A 14163-nucleotide genomic window follows, 5' to 3' on the forward strand; every position below is an offset into this window, starting at 1 on the left:
TACAAGGTCCTTAACATAGTTTCAATTTTTGAAGATATTATTCCTAAAAATAAATTAATGTACACACAACTATTAAAATTATGAGAGACTATGAACTAGTTTGAATATTCTGATCACTTAACAAAATTCCGTATTTTAAGAAAGAACCCTGATATGGATTGAAAAGGATGATTGTCATAAACATTCTATAAGGATCGAATATTGGATAATTAAATTGAATAATAATTGCATTGGATAATTGTTGTTAAAATTTTATTATGTTTTCATTGAGATTAATATTATTTTTGTCCCTCATAGGATTAATACTGTTATTGATATTTTGTAAATTATATTACATGTTGTTGAATTGTTGTAGTCCATATTTAATTATAGTTTTTGTTTTTTTCTTTTATTATAAATTACTATTCATACTGTTTTTATGTTTCTTTTTTACTTATATTTACAGATATTGCAGTATAGCTTAACTGCATCTTGGGCTGTTTGGCTTACTTAGATTTGGACTACATTGCGTTTTTCAGTTATCATAGTGCCAATACTTATGTTTATATTATAGTTGAATGATATAAATATTGTATTTTAAGCTTATTTTGTAAATGGTTTACCGTTCAAAAGAATAAATAAATATTTTTTTTCACAATAATATAACATTGATTTTATTAACAGCTTTAATCTATAAGCCGTAATATGAATAGTTATACGGAATGCTTCGTAATAAATGATATCGTTCTTTACAGGTTACCGTAGAGTGAGTCGGTCTCCAGGAACAGTTCCGCGGGAGGAGCCGTTCTCCACCCCCCAGTCGCCACCAAGCGACCACGTTGTCAGTGTGCGCCACGCTGCCTACGCTAACACACTGGCCCACTCTATCTCCTGTGGGTATATCGATTCTCAACCATAACTACGCACAGTTTCGTCAACTGTCGCGGGCCGGACTCACTGTCATGAGTAGCGTAGTTGTCCCCCATAGTTCTAGACTCGTGCAACAAGTTTTTCCAAACAAGTGGTTTCGCGGTGCCGGTTCTTTTGGAAAGTTTTAGTGAGTGAATGTTAGTGATATCCACATACATGAGTGGTCAGTTTTCTCAAATTGAATACTCTGGCCGAGAATTGGTGAAGTGAATCAGTGCCTACGTGATAGTGTGATATTTATGTGATTCTTTTTGGATACCTACCGCTCATAAGGTGAGTAACTTTGTTAATAATTTGTGTTTAAACATAAGGAATTATTGTTCACATTGTGAAACTATTCATAGTAATAAGTGATTTGATTTATAACAAGTTTCTTTGGAGAATTATAATGTGGCATGATTGGATTCGTTTATCCGCAATAACATGTTTTTCATTACAAAGACTCAAAGTACCATAAGTTTGAAAAAATAAGGTTTAGTGAGAAAGAAGCGTTCCCGACTATTAATGAAGGTATTAACTTAGTTTCCCTACAGCAGAGTCTTATTCAAATGAAGTAATAATGAGCTTCTTGTGTCAATGTTGTTTTGAGTCGCGTACAAAATTAAAATTTATTCCTGGGAAATAATTATGAAGAAAATACAACATAAGAAAGATAACAATTTTCTCTATGAAAATCGTGCTTTTTTGCTAATACTGAGTAAGGTACTGTAAAATATTTTGTTAAATATACTTGCAAAACTAATGGGTTACTAAAAACATACAATATTTTTATTCGTTTAAATTCTCACCCCCTTAAAATATAATGGGTAAATATATTTCTTAGAATGTAATTATCAAAAAAGCGTGGACGAGCAAATCATTAGAAATTTTCAGCCTTATTAATGTACGTTTTTACTTTAAAATACTATCGTACAGTGTTTTATTCGTGGTTGTACTCTGAAACAACAAATAAAAACAGTTTTGTATAATTTAAATAACCATGCTATATTCAAATAAATATCATGTTTCAAATGACCAACAAATAGAAGTAATGAATTCCTATGAACCTGTGAAGACAATACAAAGTAAATCTATTTCTGTGATTTTATAAAATTATACAAAAACTTATTGTAAATTTAAATAGCTACGAAAAGATTATTACTGTATAATATTATACTATTATAAGGACTGGTTCAATAAAAAATAGTTTTTACGCACAATAAAGTATTAATTCATCCATAAAACGGGAAAGGACAATTTCTTATAGGGTAAAATTATTAAATTGAAATTAAATATTTGAAAATCATACAAGAATTTGTTTACTCGTTAAAACAGAATAGTATAATAATTTTTAAATTTAAGTTAACGAATGAAAATAATACATTTTGTAACTATATCTATATTTTAAACGCGACCTACTCTTTATTTGTTCACAAATTTGTTCCCAATTAGTAGTTTTTTTTCGAAAACGGCACGACTCCGTTAAATTATAATACTCTTCATAAATGGTTTTAGCCTAATAGCTGGGTGTATGAACCACCTAAAATATATCGCCTATAAGAAGTGGATTTGGGTTGCTGTTTTGGTGCAGTATTTTCAAACTTCGGAGCTCTACCTTAAGGTTTTACTGTCATTTAAAGATCAGAAAAATAAAAATAACTAAATATTCTGGCATATTTTAATCTCTTACTTTCATGTGCATCTTTCATATATCATCTTTTTATATATAATAATCCCATTTTAGACTTTAAAATAAAAATCACTTCTAGTTTTGTAATACAACAGCGGTTATATAAAGGCATAACATTTAAATAACATAATGTTACTCAAAGTTAATTAACCCATGTCTATCTGCGGAGTTGTGTTACCATGGCGAATAAATAAAGCTAATATACCATACTGAGGTGTCCTATATAGGTATCAGCAGGATATTGTGAGTTAATAAATAAAACGAAAACATAACAATATTTATGGTGTTGGTTAGGAATTCTTTCTCAAACACAACATGCATATTGTTTGAATTACCACCTATGTATTCACGCTGCGTTATTATTCGCCCAATGATTTCGTTTCTGTCATGAGGTGTTGTTTACTGTTTTATCTGTCAATTATCAATTAGTATGATAAGACTCTTTTTTTTCTTTATTAGTGAGCTTGAATATTCAATGTATTAGTTAAACATTAAACACATAAATACAACTGTCCAATAGATATAAATTAAATTAACACTAAATATTTAGCATTTCATAGGCAATCACAAAACCTATAAAACTCTCAGTAGCTATAAGCCACGTTTGTTAGTATTAGTCACGAAAATGTTTAAATACGGCTATTTTACTTCCACCTTAGCGATTTCAGATGATTATTAAGAATACAGTATGTTGGCACGAAAAAAGAATTGTGTCAATCTTAAAATATAAATAGGAGAACAAGTTAATTATGTTTCTTGTTATAATAAAAGTGTCTAGAAATTAGTAAACATGTCGCATTCTTTCAATTAAAATTTATATGCTTTATTGAATAAAATTATAATATAACCTAGATTTTTGATAATAATGGTATATACCAACAAACATAGACAAAAAGGAATACAGATAATTATTCCTTTCATTATTTGTCAACAGAGTATTACAAAACATCCGATATTGCGATATTGGATATTATAGTCTATAATAATACGTTATGGTTTATTTTAGCTTGTAAAAATAATTTTCTCTAAGTGATATTATTTAATGCCTACAATAGTTAATTTCAATTTACAACATTATGACTGTACATTACATTTTTACAAGACTACTGACTTTATAAATAAAGCATCGTTGAATAATACTGTTTCCTTTAACTAATTTTCAGACATTTTTGGTTCCATTACCTAATTTAATGTCTAGTGTACAGTCTTTACTATGGCGTTAAACTTTATTTTATTATTTTTAATCCAAACTACTTTTAACATAATTTATTGGTGTTATAATTTATTGCATTTAGTGTGTTGTGCAACAGTCTGTAGCAGTAATTAGGCCAATTTTGTTTGGAGAAAAAAATATAAACATGTTTATTCTTTTAAATCGCGAAAACGGTAAATGGGTCAAATTGTAAAAACAGTAAAAAAACTCATAGATTTAACATAGCCAACCTACGCGCTATGTACACATTAACTTTAGTAAATTTTTTTTTTTAATTACTGTGTTTAATTTATACCTTCCTGTAAGGCCTTGTAAGACAAAAGTATATAATTTTGATCAAATATGCAATTGTTAAAACGTCTTAAAGTTGTCTTCATTTTAGATTGTGAATTTTATTTACGTACCGAAACGACTATAATCGGTTACACTTTAAAAAAAAGGTGTATTTATCACAGTAAGATTAGTTTGTTAATATTAAATGCACTAATTTGTCGGAAAAGTTATATTGTGAAATTGTTTGTCAACCACTGCGTCACATCAACAGAGTCACATTTTATCACTAAAACACCACATTGCCAGCAAGTATGGAAGTTTAAACCTTTTTCTTGTCATGCGAGTTATATAGATATTTTCTTTGGAATTTTTCACAGATCAGTACACAAACTGAGTTAATAGAGTTTACGTACCTCTTAATAAAGGCTTATACATATTTCTGTAGTATCGTATGGATTATACAAAGAAACACATATTGTTAAGCTAAAACGCCAGAGTACTGGTAGTTTAATTCTTTGTCATACTCTTTAATTCCTTTCAAAATTCAGGTCGGTGTAATAGTTTACTGTAATATAATATAGTTTCAGTATGGTTTCAGAGCTAAATAAATATAAATGTGCACTGCAACCATTCATTATATCTATATCATCGCCATGATATCTTCTCTTTATCGTTCTGAATGTGTTAAATCCTTATTAAAAATGAAAAACAAAACAGTAGGTTAATTTTGTACCTTGATGTAGTCCTAATGGCGGATCTCGCAAAGGTAAAACAATGTAACGTATTTTAAACTCCTTTCCTAAAATATTGAATCAAACTTAATGAATAAGAAATTCTTTTAAACAGATAATATATATATATATATATATATATATATATATATATATATATACATTATGCCTTTTGAATGTCCAGTAAGATAGCTTGAACCTACATTTTAGTTCAAAGGTAGAACCAGCCTCTGATAATAGAGAGATGCCTTTACTTTAATTCGTCAGGTTGAAGTCAGTACGTGTAATATACCTCATATGAGTTTGTTCATGTACCATGAAAAGTATACGTAGACTACAGCAGTATGTATAGCCCTTTCCCATTTGTACACCTACAGTTATATGTTTTTTAGCTTAGATCTCGGCTTAATTGTTCGTTGAAGCCATTTCGTGCAGTTTCTAAACCGGTCATATGACCGTCATTACTATATTTATACTGAAATATTGTATCCAATACGGTTTTAAATATTGAGAGAATCAACAATATGGCATTTTACTGTAGTAATATGTCACCAATTTATTTTACCATAAGATAATGCGTACGTATTTTGTTGGGATTTTTAAGAAGAGGCACTACTCTCATACAGTAAATAAAATGGCTATTTAATAATTATCGCATACTCTGCGTTGTTGGAAACTGACATTGGAACATAGGATAACTTTGGTTATATTCATGGTCGTAAATAGATACATATACAATAGGGCAGTCATGTCTGTCGAGAAATTAACGTTGTAATGGACGGTCGATCTATGCATTAGAACACCTATTCTGAAGAGTGTACGGTGTACGCTGTCTGTACCTGCTACGGTTTGCCTACACCAAACGCGCTTACGTGGAATTTTGAATGCTTTTAAAATTTACCGTAACGTGTGTGGATGTATCAAAAATGGCTGTTTAATTTTCCATTTTTTTGAAGGAAATAAATTTACAACAGCAATATTACTTTTTATTGGCAAATAAACATTAGCTTTGGACAATAACAACATGAGTAATCTTTTGAATAAGTTGTAGTTATCGGTAATGATATGATTTTATAATAACAACATCAAGAAAATGTATTCCTTGAAGTGTAAATAACTAACTCTTAAATAGCATTTGAATAGTTACTAATATACTAGAACGTATATATTCTGAAAAAATGTAAACTAAATTCTTTAAACATTAGTTTAATTTATTAGATATTTGAATGAGTGAGGCTCTTTTAATGGCCAGTCATACTTCAATTTCTAAAAGAAAAATAAGTTTTTTATACATATCACGGAAAAGTCATTCATAGGCTACGGCTACGGTTTAATACAGCTTTGTATGCTAGGTTACGGACTAGTATATGCCATTAGTCATTATTGATGGACGGACGAACCTCATACGTGAAGAGTTTTAAGAAACAGTGTATTGTATTTTAAGAACCTTTCAACACTACCTTTTCGTGTAAAAAGGAATATAAATTACACAATCATTATGATGGTTCCTTCCATGTTTTGGGCTATATTTACAACACGAGGAGGTTTAAATGGCTTTAAAAAGGTGTGATAAAAACCATACGGTTAAATTTCAGATGAAAAACCGCGATAAGTCGCATATCGGTTATGTGTACAGGTTGGTGACACTGGTAAATCTGGGGTTCCAGTAAAAAAATGTTCACCTTACATATGGAGCCGTCTGTAAAGTATTGCTTCAGGAACTTTTATTAATATTTCTAAATGTCTAGTTTGTTATGAAATAGACGATTTTAATATGGTACAATCTATTCTACTACTATGGTACTTGTTCCTCATCTAAACTACGCAGTTAGGGTATGGAGGGAAAGTTTAGCTCTAGAGTGGATTTCAAATTCAAGTTTAAAATAACAGTGAGGATGTTTATTAAGAAACCTTACAGGTCTTCTCGCAAATTATTCTCTACAGGAAAAAGATTTACATTTCTATCTATATGTATCCTAAAATGTGTTTATCGTTCGCAAGAACCTTGTACTTTTCAGAGACAGAGAAATCCGTGCTTTTAGCATATACAGGGTGGAAAAAAAGTATGGAAACGCTTTCACTAATTTTGTATGGCTTCACTTATACAAATTAAATTTTGTCCATCACCACTTGTGTTAAGAACCTAGTTTTTTGAGACCAGTGGGGACATTTTATCTTTTCAGGGGGACGGCCCGTGAGGGAGTCGGACGAAAATCTTAAATGTAAGCATAGGCCGAGTTTGGTATCAAATTAAAGGTCTAGTAAAGAGAAACTCATTACCGCAAACCGCACTTAAAAAGGTTGACCCTATCCAGAGTACGGGCCGTTTGAATTTCATAAGTAACGTTTGATTAATTATTATTTCTCCGCAATTTCACAGTCTCAAGTAAACTGTTCTGACTGAAAATGACACTTTAATGGAACACAATTATCCAAAAGAATTTAATTAAAAATTATCTATGTATTACAAAAAAATAACCATACCTTTTAAATGAGGTGCTCAAACTGCTCTCCCGAACACTTGTTGGCAATGACTAGGTCTATTATAAAAAACCTACTGCAGTCATATTTTGAAGCATCTCAGGTGTAATTCTTCTTGCTTCTTCTAATAAACGATTTATCAGCTCCTCAATGTTGGCTGGTTTAGTTTTATACACATTATCTTTTAAGAAGCCCCACAAAAAGAAATCTAGTGGATTAAGATCCGGTGACCTAGCCGGCCACTCAACGGTACCCCTGCGACCAATCCAACGGTTAGGAAACACTTCATCTAACAGATTGCGCACCCGCAAATAGTAATGGGGCGGTTGCTCCATCTTGCTGAAACCATACTGCATTAAAATTTGCCCCAAGAAGAGCACGCACTGCTGGCAAAATGTTATTTGTCAACATATTTCGCCTGTTAGATTTCCATCTATCACAAACGGTCCTAAAATGTTATTGTTTATTATTCCAGTCCACATATTCACTTTCTGAGGCCTTTGTGTGTGGCCTTCTATCATCCAGTGTGGATTATGGTCGGCCCAGTAACGGCAATTATGCCTATTTTAACTTGTCCATTAACAAAGAATGTAGCTTCATCTGAAAACAATATCGAACTTAAAAAAAAATTGAATTTCGTCACACTTTCTCATCATTATTTCGCAAAATTCAGTCCTTCTATCAAAATCATCCTCTGCAAGTTTCTTGGGTTAGGGTTACTTTAAAAGGGTGATACTGTTTTGTGTAAAACATTCAACACTGAGGTATGGCTCATATCAAGATCTTCTGCAGCCACTCTGGCCGAGGTGCTGGGATTTTCAACAAATGTTTGGAGTACATCCAAAGATTTTTTTTCATTTGTTGCCGATTTAGGGCCTGCCACCTCTTTCGCGATCTTTGACTGTTCTAGTTTCTTCAAATCTTTTTACTGTCTTAAACACTGTTGACTTACTAATTGGGGGTCTATCAAGAAAAGTGTCATTAAACAAATGCGCTGTTTCTTCATAGGGACGAACTAGATATCCATACCACACGCATCATAAGCAGCGTGATTCTCTCTCAAACTCACTAAGTGACATTGCTTTTAAAACTAGTAGAAATAAAATGTAAAACACTTAAGTAAAAAAAATTATAACTATCGCAGTACCTTCTAGTGAAGACTTTCAACTTTATCTTACGTGGAAAATTATAACGTAGACTAAATACCATGCTGATATTAAAAATACAAAACTGTGGAGTTTTTGCTGTGACAGTACTGTTTGTATTGCCTAAACCAGTTTATGTTTGCCTGAGATAAAAGGGCTAGAGGGACTGGACCTTGACCTCATGTTGATAAGGAGTTACGGTGGTATTATTGAATACTCTCAGTTTCTTGAAGACAAGACAGGAAAACCCCTATTTACTGTTATCCAACAAATGTAGAGGTAAAAAAAATAATTTTTTGTTGGAAATTGTTTTTCAAATTTACATAACCGACATAAAACATACTACTGAAAGTAAATTAGTTTACTTCACAAGATAAAATTACTATTTTTCTTTGTCATGAAATTCATACGGCTCGTACTCTGGATAGGGGTCAACCTTTTTAAGTGTGGTTTGCGGTAATGAGTTTCTCTTTACTAGACCTTTAATTTGATACCAAACTCGGCCTATGCTTACATTTAAGATTTTCATCCGACTTCCTCACGGGCCGTCCCCCTGAAAAAGATAAAATGTCCCCACTGGTCTCAAAAACTAGGTTCTTAATACAAGTGGTGATGTACAAAATTTAATTTGTATAAGTGAAGCCATACAAAATTTAGTGAAAGCGTTTCCATACTTTTTTTCCACCCTGTATACACTACGAGTAGAATTAAATCTCTTCCGCACAATACAAACTTTTGTTAAGGTCAGTTGTATTAGAGGGGAATGCATTTTTGCCCTGACAAATATCCTGAAAATAAAAAGTAGCTTGCGAAAATTTCAGAGATCACCTTATAGGCCTATATGTATCTGTCTGTAAAGTATTGCTTCAGGAAATGTTTAGTAAAATATTTCTAAGATTCTAGTATGGGGCCTAAAATTGTACTCGTTCCTTATATAGAGTTGTTGCTTCAGAAGTGCTATTACAGTGTACAGATGTTTATTGCAGAGTAGTAATCTGAATAAATAAATGTTAAATAGGGTCATTTGGAATCAGTAAAAAAAGTTAAACATGTCCGATAGTTGGGCAAAGGACAAAAATTGTTCTAGTTGTAGAAATGTATAATTTAGAGACAGTTCATTTATTGCTCCTGTAAGCTATTGTGTTTTTTGTTGCCAATAATATCAGAACTAATAAAGTATGCATTGCTATTATTTAAATAACAATGTTCTGATTTTAATTTGGTAAGGTAAGTAACATTAGTCAGTCTAAATCTCCAAGGCATTGCAAAGACAAACACTGAAGCAGGATTGTGGTCGACATACTTTCAATCCACTTTAATTATGAAACACTCTATCTCACCATTAGCCATCATGGTAATATTTGATAGAAGAAAGCTCTGTTGTCCAGGCGGGAACACGCTCCTGTTCACGGTTATAGTCTGTTCTATTCTCGGGCTCCGGCTGCACACTCCTGTGTTTGTTGTGGTACGACCCGCCTAGCAATAAGTAAACACTATTACCCAGAAAGTACTATGCAGCTTTAGGGGTAATTCAATGCCGTGGGATCGCGTACACTAGTCCCTCAATAATCCGACACAATTCAGACCAGACACGTGTTGGGTAGAAAAATCCGGATTACTGGAGTTCAATTCACGTTTGAACTACATAATAGTATGTACTGTTACTCAAAAAGTATATTGTTACCATAATGGTGTACAATAGAGTCCTGAAAAAAGTTAGCCCATGGCATAAATGTAATTCTTTCTTTGGAAACTCATCGGCCTGGAGCACTAACTTCAGCCATATAGCTTATCATGTGGTCTTACGTATGACATATTATTAACTATTCCTCATCTAGGTTTCATAGGTATAAATAAGTCCTATAAGTTATATCCTGTAATTACTCCTGTATTGTCCATTGTTTATTACTTGGATGAACGCAAATGCAAGATAGTGAAACATTACATGAGAGTTTATTAGCTTGGTAAGCCTGTGCGTATTTCAATTCTTCGGGAAAGGTTAAGAAGATTTATGAAATGTCTTAAAATGAAATTTAATCACTCAGCATTTCTTGAATAAAGCAATATTAGGAAATGACGAATGCCGAATGCTAATTAGTTACGAAATTACTGAAAATGTTATTTAATTGTTTGAATAAATTCAGGAGGCTGCAAATATTGAATATACAGATATCTATACAGTTTTAGTTGATTGAATAATTAAATTGGTTTTGTTGTATTTTTGTCTTTTTAATGCTAATTCTCCACAAAATACATCGGCAAAATATTTTGCTTACTTCGTCAAATCAGCAGTCTTTTTAAATGCGTTCGAGTTTTAAACTGATATACACGTTAATCATTATATAACATAATTTATAAAAACTGTTACCAGTTCAATAATTAAAACTAGGTCACATACAATAAAACATTGTAATTTACGTTTTATATAAATTAATAATTGTGAAATAATACACTTTATGCGAATATTTTCAGAAAAGTATATTTAAGCCATTATGATAGCATCGCACTCCTTTTTTTATACTTTATTAGTAAGAAAAATGTATGCAGTTTAAAGATTTACCTTGAGAACAAGTTGGAAGAAGCGTTCCTTTCTAAATGTAACAATGCAAAAGGGAGTTTTACATCTAACAGAAAAGTAACTTAATATGATTTAGTCCACCTAAAGCTCTACTCGTTCATTCAAATAATCTTACATTTAACTCATTTAATCAAGTAGTTTGTCAACCATAAATAATTAATAAGATAAGAAAGCTTTCCAAGTACGTAAGACCTGTATTATTGGATATACCGGTACGGCTTCGTATTGCGAGTCATACGGCTTCTTCATTGATTCTAAATGATTAATAATCAAATAACAAATTTCATAACGCATTTCGTAAAAACTAATTGCATTTCTTAGTATTTGAGAAGTGTGAATGTGGAGTGAAATTTAACGTTAGAACGAAAACACATTTCTTTATTATGTTAATTGGGAAGCAACAATAACTTGCTTATCAAGATAGCAATATATTCAATGTTTTCTAAATAAATATTTTTCTAATACTATAGCTATTTATTCATGTAATGTGGTAAGTACATACTGTCTGCTCATTTGGTAAGTAGTTGTGGTTCTAGGAAATTAAATAAGGTATTAATATACGATCTTGTAACTTATGTCTAGTTCATTTCATATTATGTATATTACGCACTAGCGCTATACTGTCTAGTGTGTTATCGAGACTGCAACTAGAACTCAACACAAACTGCAGCCATGAGTGAAACTGCCACCGCTAGAGATAGTTTCGAGCCGGCAGGTTTGTTTAATGTTTCAAGTGCCCCCTCCTAAGCCCCTCCTAGCCCTCCTGCCCTCCTGTCCTCCTGCATCACCCCCCCCCCCTACGTGTTTCCTCCAATCCTGCTCAATAACAACTCACCAGTTTGCTTAAACTCGTTCCTTAACAAAGTTATCCAAGTTAATGAACTTAACTATAGAGATTCGAGAAGATCATCAATCCTAGCAGCACTGCTCGAGCAGAGACTTTTGTTCGTCTTATAAATAAAAATGAATCGCTAAATGTGATTCTAACCTCTGATCTCGAGAAAGGCTAGGCCAATCCGGCTAATTCTTTTGCATGTGCGCGGAAAAAAAGTTTACGAGTTAATGTTTTGGAAAATAAAAACAAAAAATTTTTCTAGAATATTTCACGATTCAGAAATAAAAGATGATCCAAATAGTAAACAGCTTGTGGCACTTTCAGCTGAATTTTCCAACATTTGGAACATTTATTTACACCTAAATAAAAAAAAATATATAAAATATACAGTGCTTAATAAGTTGTGTAATGCTGGTTGCAAAGACCAGATTACTATTTAATTTCTAGTACTGATTGCAAAAATTAAAACTTTAAAGTATTTAACTCATTAGAAACACTATTTTAACTCTTTTATAAAACTCAGTTTAATGAACAAAGCTGTGAACGTTTGCACAGTAGGATACCCGAACTGCTTGGTTCCCTTGAGGTTATGTATATTATTTTTAGTGCGCTTTGAGAAAAAACAGGGGGATGTACACAAACATGCCTTAACGAGCGACCTGCCTCCTACACTACGGTCCAAAAAGCAGCAAAACTTATATTACTCTAAACTTATTATAAACTAATATTTTGAAATGCTGCATGAACTTGGTGAGGATTTCTCCATATACCGGTAAAGTTACTTTTTGGCCGTCGTTGGCTTGGTTTGCGGTACACATTCTTCATCGGGACAAGGCAATCTCAAGTATAGTGATGGAAATATATCAGACCAAAATTAAATTTCAAGAGAAGGAAGCGACGTTTTTGTTCGCATTAGGTTTCCGAAAACTGTTTATGAATATTTTTCTAATAAGAGGCAATAAAGAATTTTATATCATAAATACATTCGACCGAAAGTGAATGTAAATGGCGAGAATGAAACACTTAATGATCTACGTAAGCTGTCAATCGATATATTTTCCCTATGGCCAAATGTTACCTCTTTTTGACAGGAGTGGGTTTCGAGCCTATATGTAATTTATTTTTTTGTGATTGAGGTATCAAGGTAAACTAAACTATGACACCGTAAATACATGATACTAGAAGTGAATATCATCACCCAGAAAAAGGATTCTCAGTTTTTACGTATATACAATATACATTTTTTATTGGAAAAAAGGAAAAGTTTTGTGTTTCACTGGAAATATCTTAGTCAGGAAGTATATTATAAGGACTAGAAGTAAATACTTTTCAACTGGATTAAATTTTCAAGCCCCATATTTATCTTTCCTTGGTTGAGACAGTAAGAACGATTGGACTATTGGTTTGAAAATACAATTCGTTCGATTCAGAAATGATCTTACACAATAAAATCCTTATAAAGTATAAGGATCATTCGCGATTTATCTTAACCTCTGATCTTCCTAACGCTTAAATAATATTTATCTGGTGTACATATGCCTGCTTACACTTAAAAGATATCATTGAACTCATTATATCATTTAATAATTGATTTTATTATGTAAGCTATAAATTTCAATATTTTAAAATTGCGTGCTAAGCCATGTGTAAGAGTTATTTTGTAGTTGTTTCATTCTTTAAATAATTGCAAAGAATGAATTACTTAAATTTATTATTTTGTTAAATCCAGTTTGGTTTTTGTACATTAGAGAGAATAAATGTGTATTAACCTCAAAACATCGTATAACTAGTGTTTGTGCAAATATTTATTGACATACATTCTCGTGACGAAACCTCATACTTCCAAGTGTATTGTTCAGATATTTGACGCTGCACTCGTGTTTATCGAGGATTTTTAACTTGAAGTGATAGTGGAATAGGCTCATGCTATCCTGGAATCTCTTCTTGATTATAGATATTCTTAGATTTTTAAAACGTAAAACACGTAGATTCCAGGTCGACCATGTATAATTATCTGTGAATAAAATATATTAATATTAAAACATTTTCACAAATATTTCAACGATACGCTATGTATCCACAATGTAAACATGTTTTTCTGGCAACACATAAAAACACATTTTAACAAATAAAGTCGCCCTTTAAGTTCTATCATCTCTTCGTCACAACTGTTTTAGACACAATAAATCTGATTTTGTATCTTACTTTTCAAACAAATTATAACCACAATATCTCTACGAGAGTCTAGTGGGAATTCATCAAGAAATATAAACTAACAAATAATATAATAAGCAAGTAATAGATTTGAAATTAATAGTAAAAAATATTT

The 14163-nt window shown here is 31.8% G+C and overlaps 1 protein-coding gene across 1 annotated transcript in view; it reads left to right on the forward strand.

The window, feature by feature from the left end:
• The first annotated feature begins 814 nt into the window (after positions 1 to 814).
• Positions 815 to 14163, forward strand: part of LOC124366928 — a 227726-nt gene continuing 214377 nt past the window's right edge. The window contains exon 1 of the mRNA XM_046823536.1: positions 815 to 1182. The gene's annotated coding sequence lies outside the window, so the exon portion shown is untranslated. The remainder of the gene's footprint in view (positions 1183 to 14163) is intronic.

Source organism: Homalodisca vitripennis, chromosome 7 (assembly GCF_021130785.1).
Source record: "Homalodisca vitripennis isolate AUS2020 chromosome 7, UT_GWSS_2.1, whole genome shotgun sequence".
NCBI lineage: Eukaryota > Metazoa > Arthropoda > Insecta > Hemiptera > Cicadellidae > Homalodisca > Homalodisca vitripennis.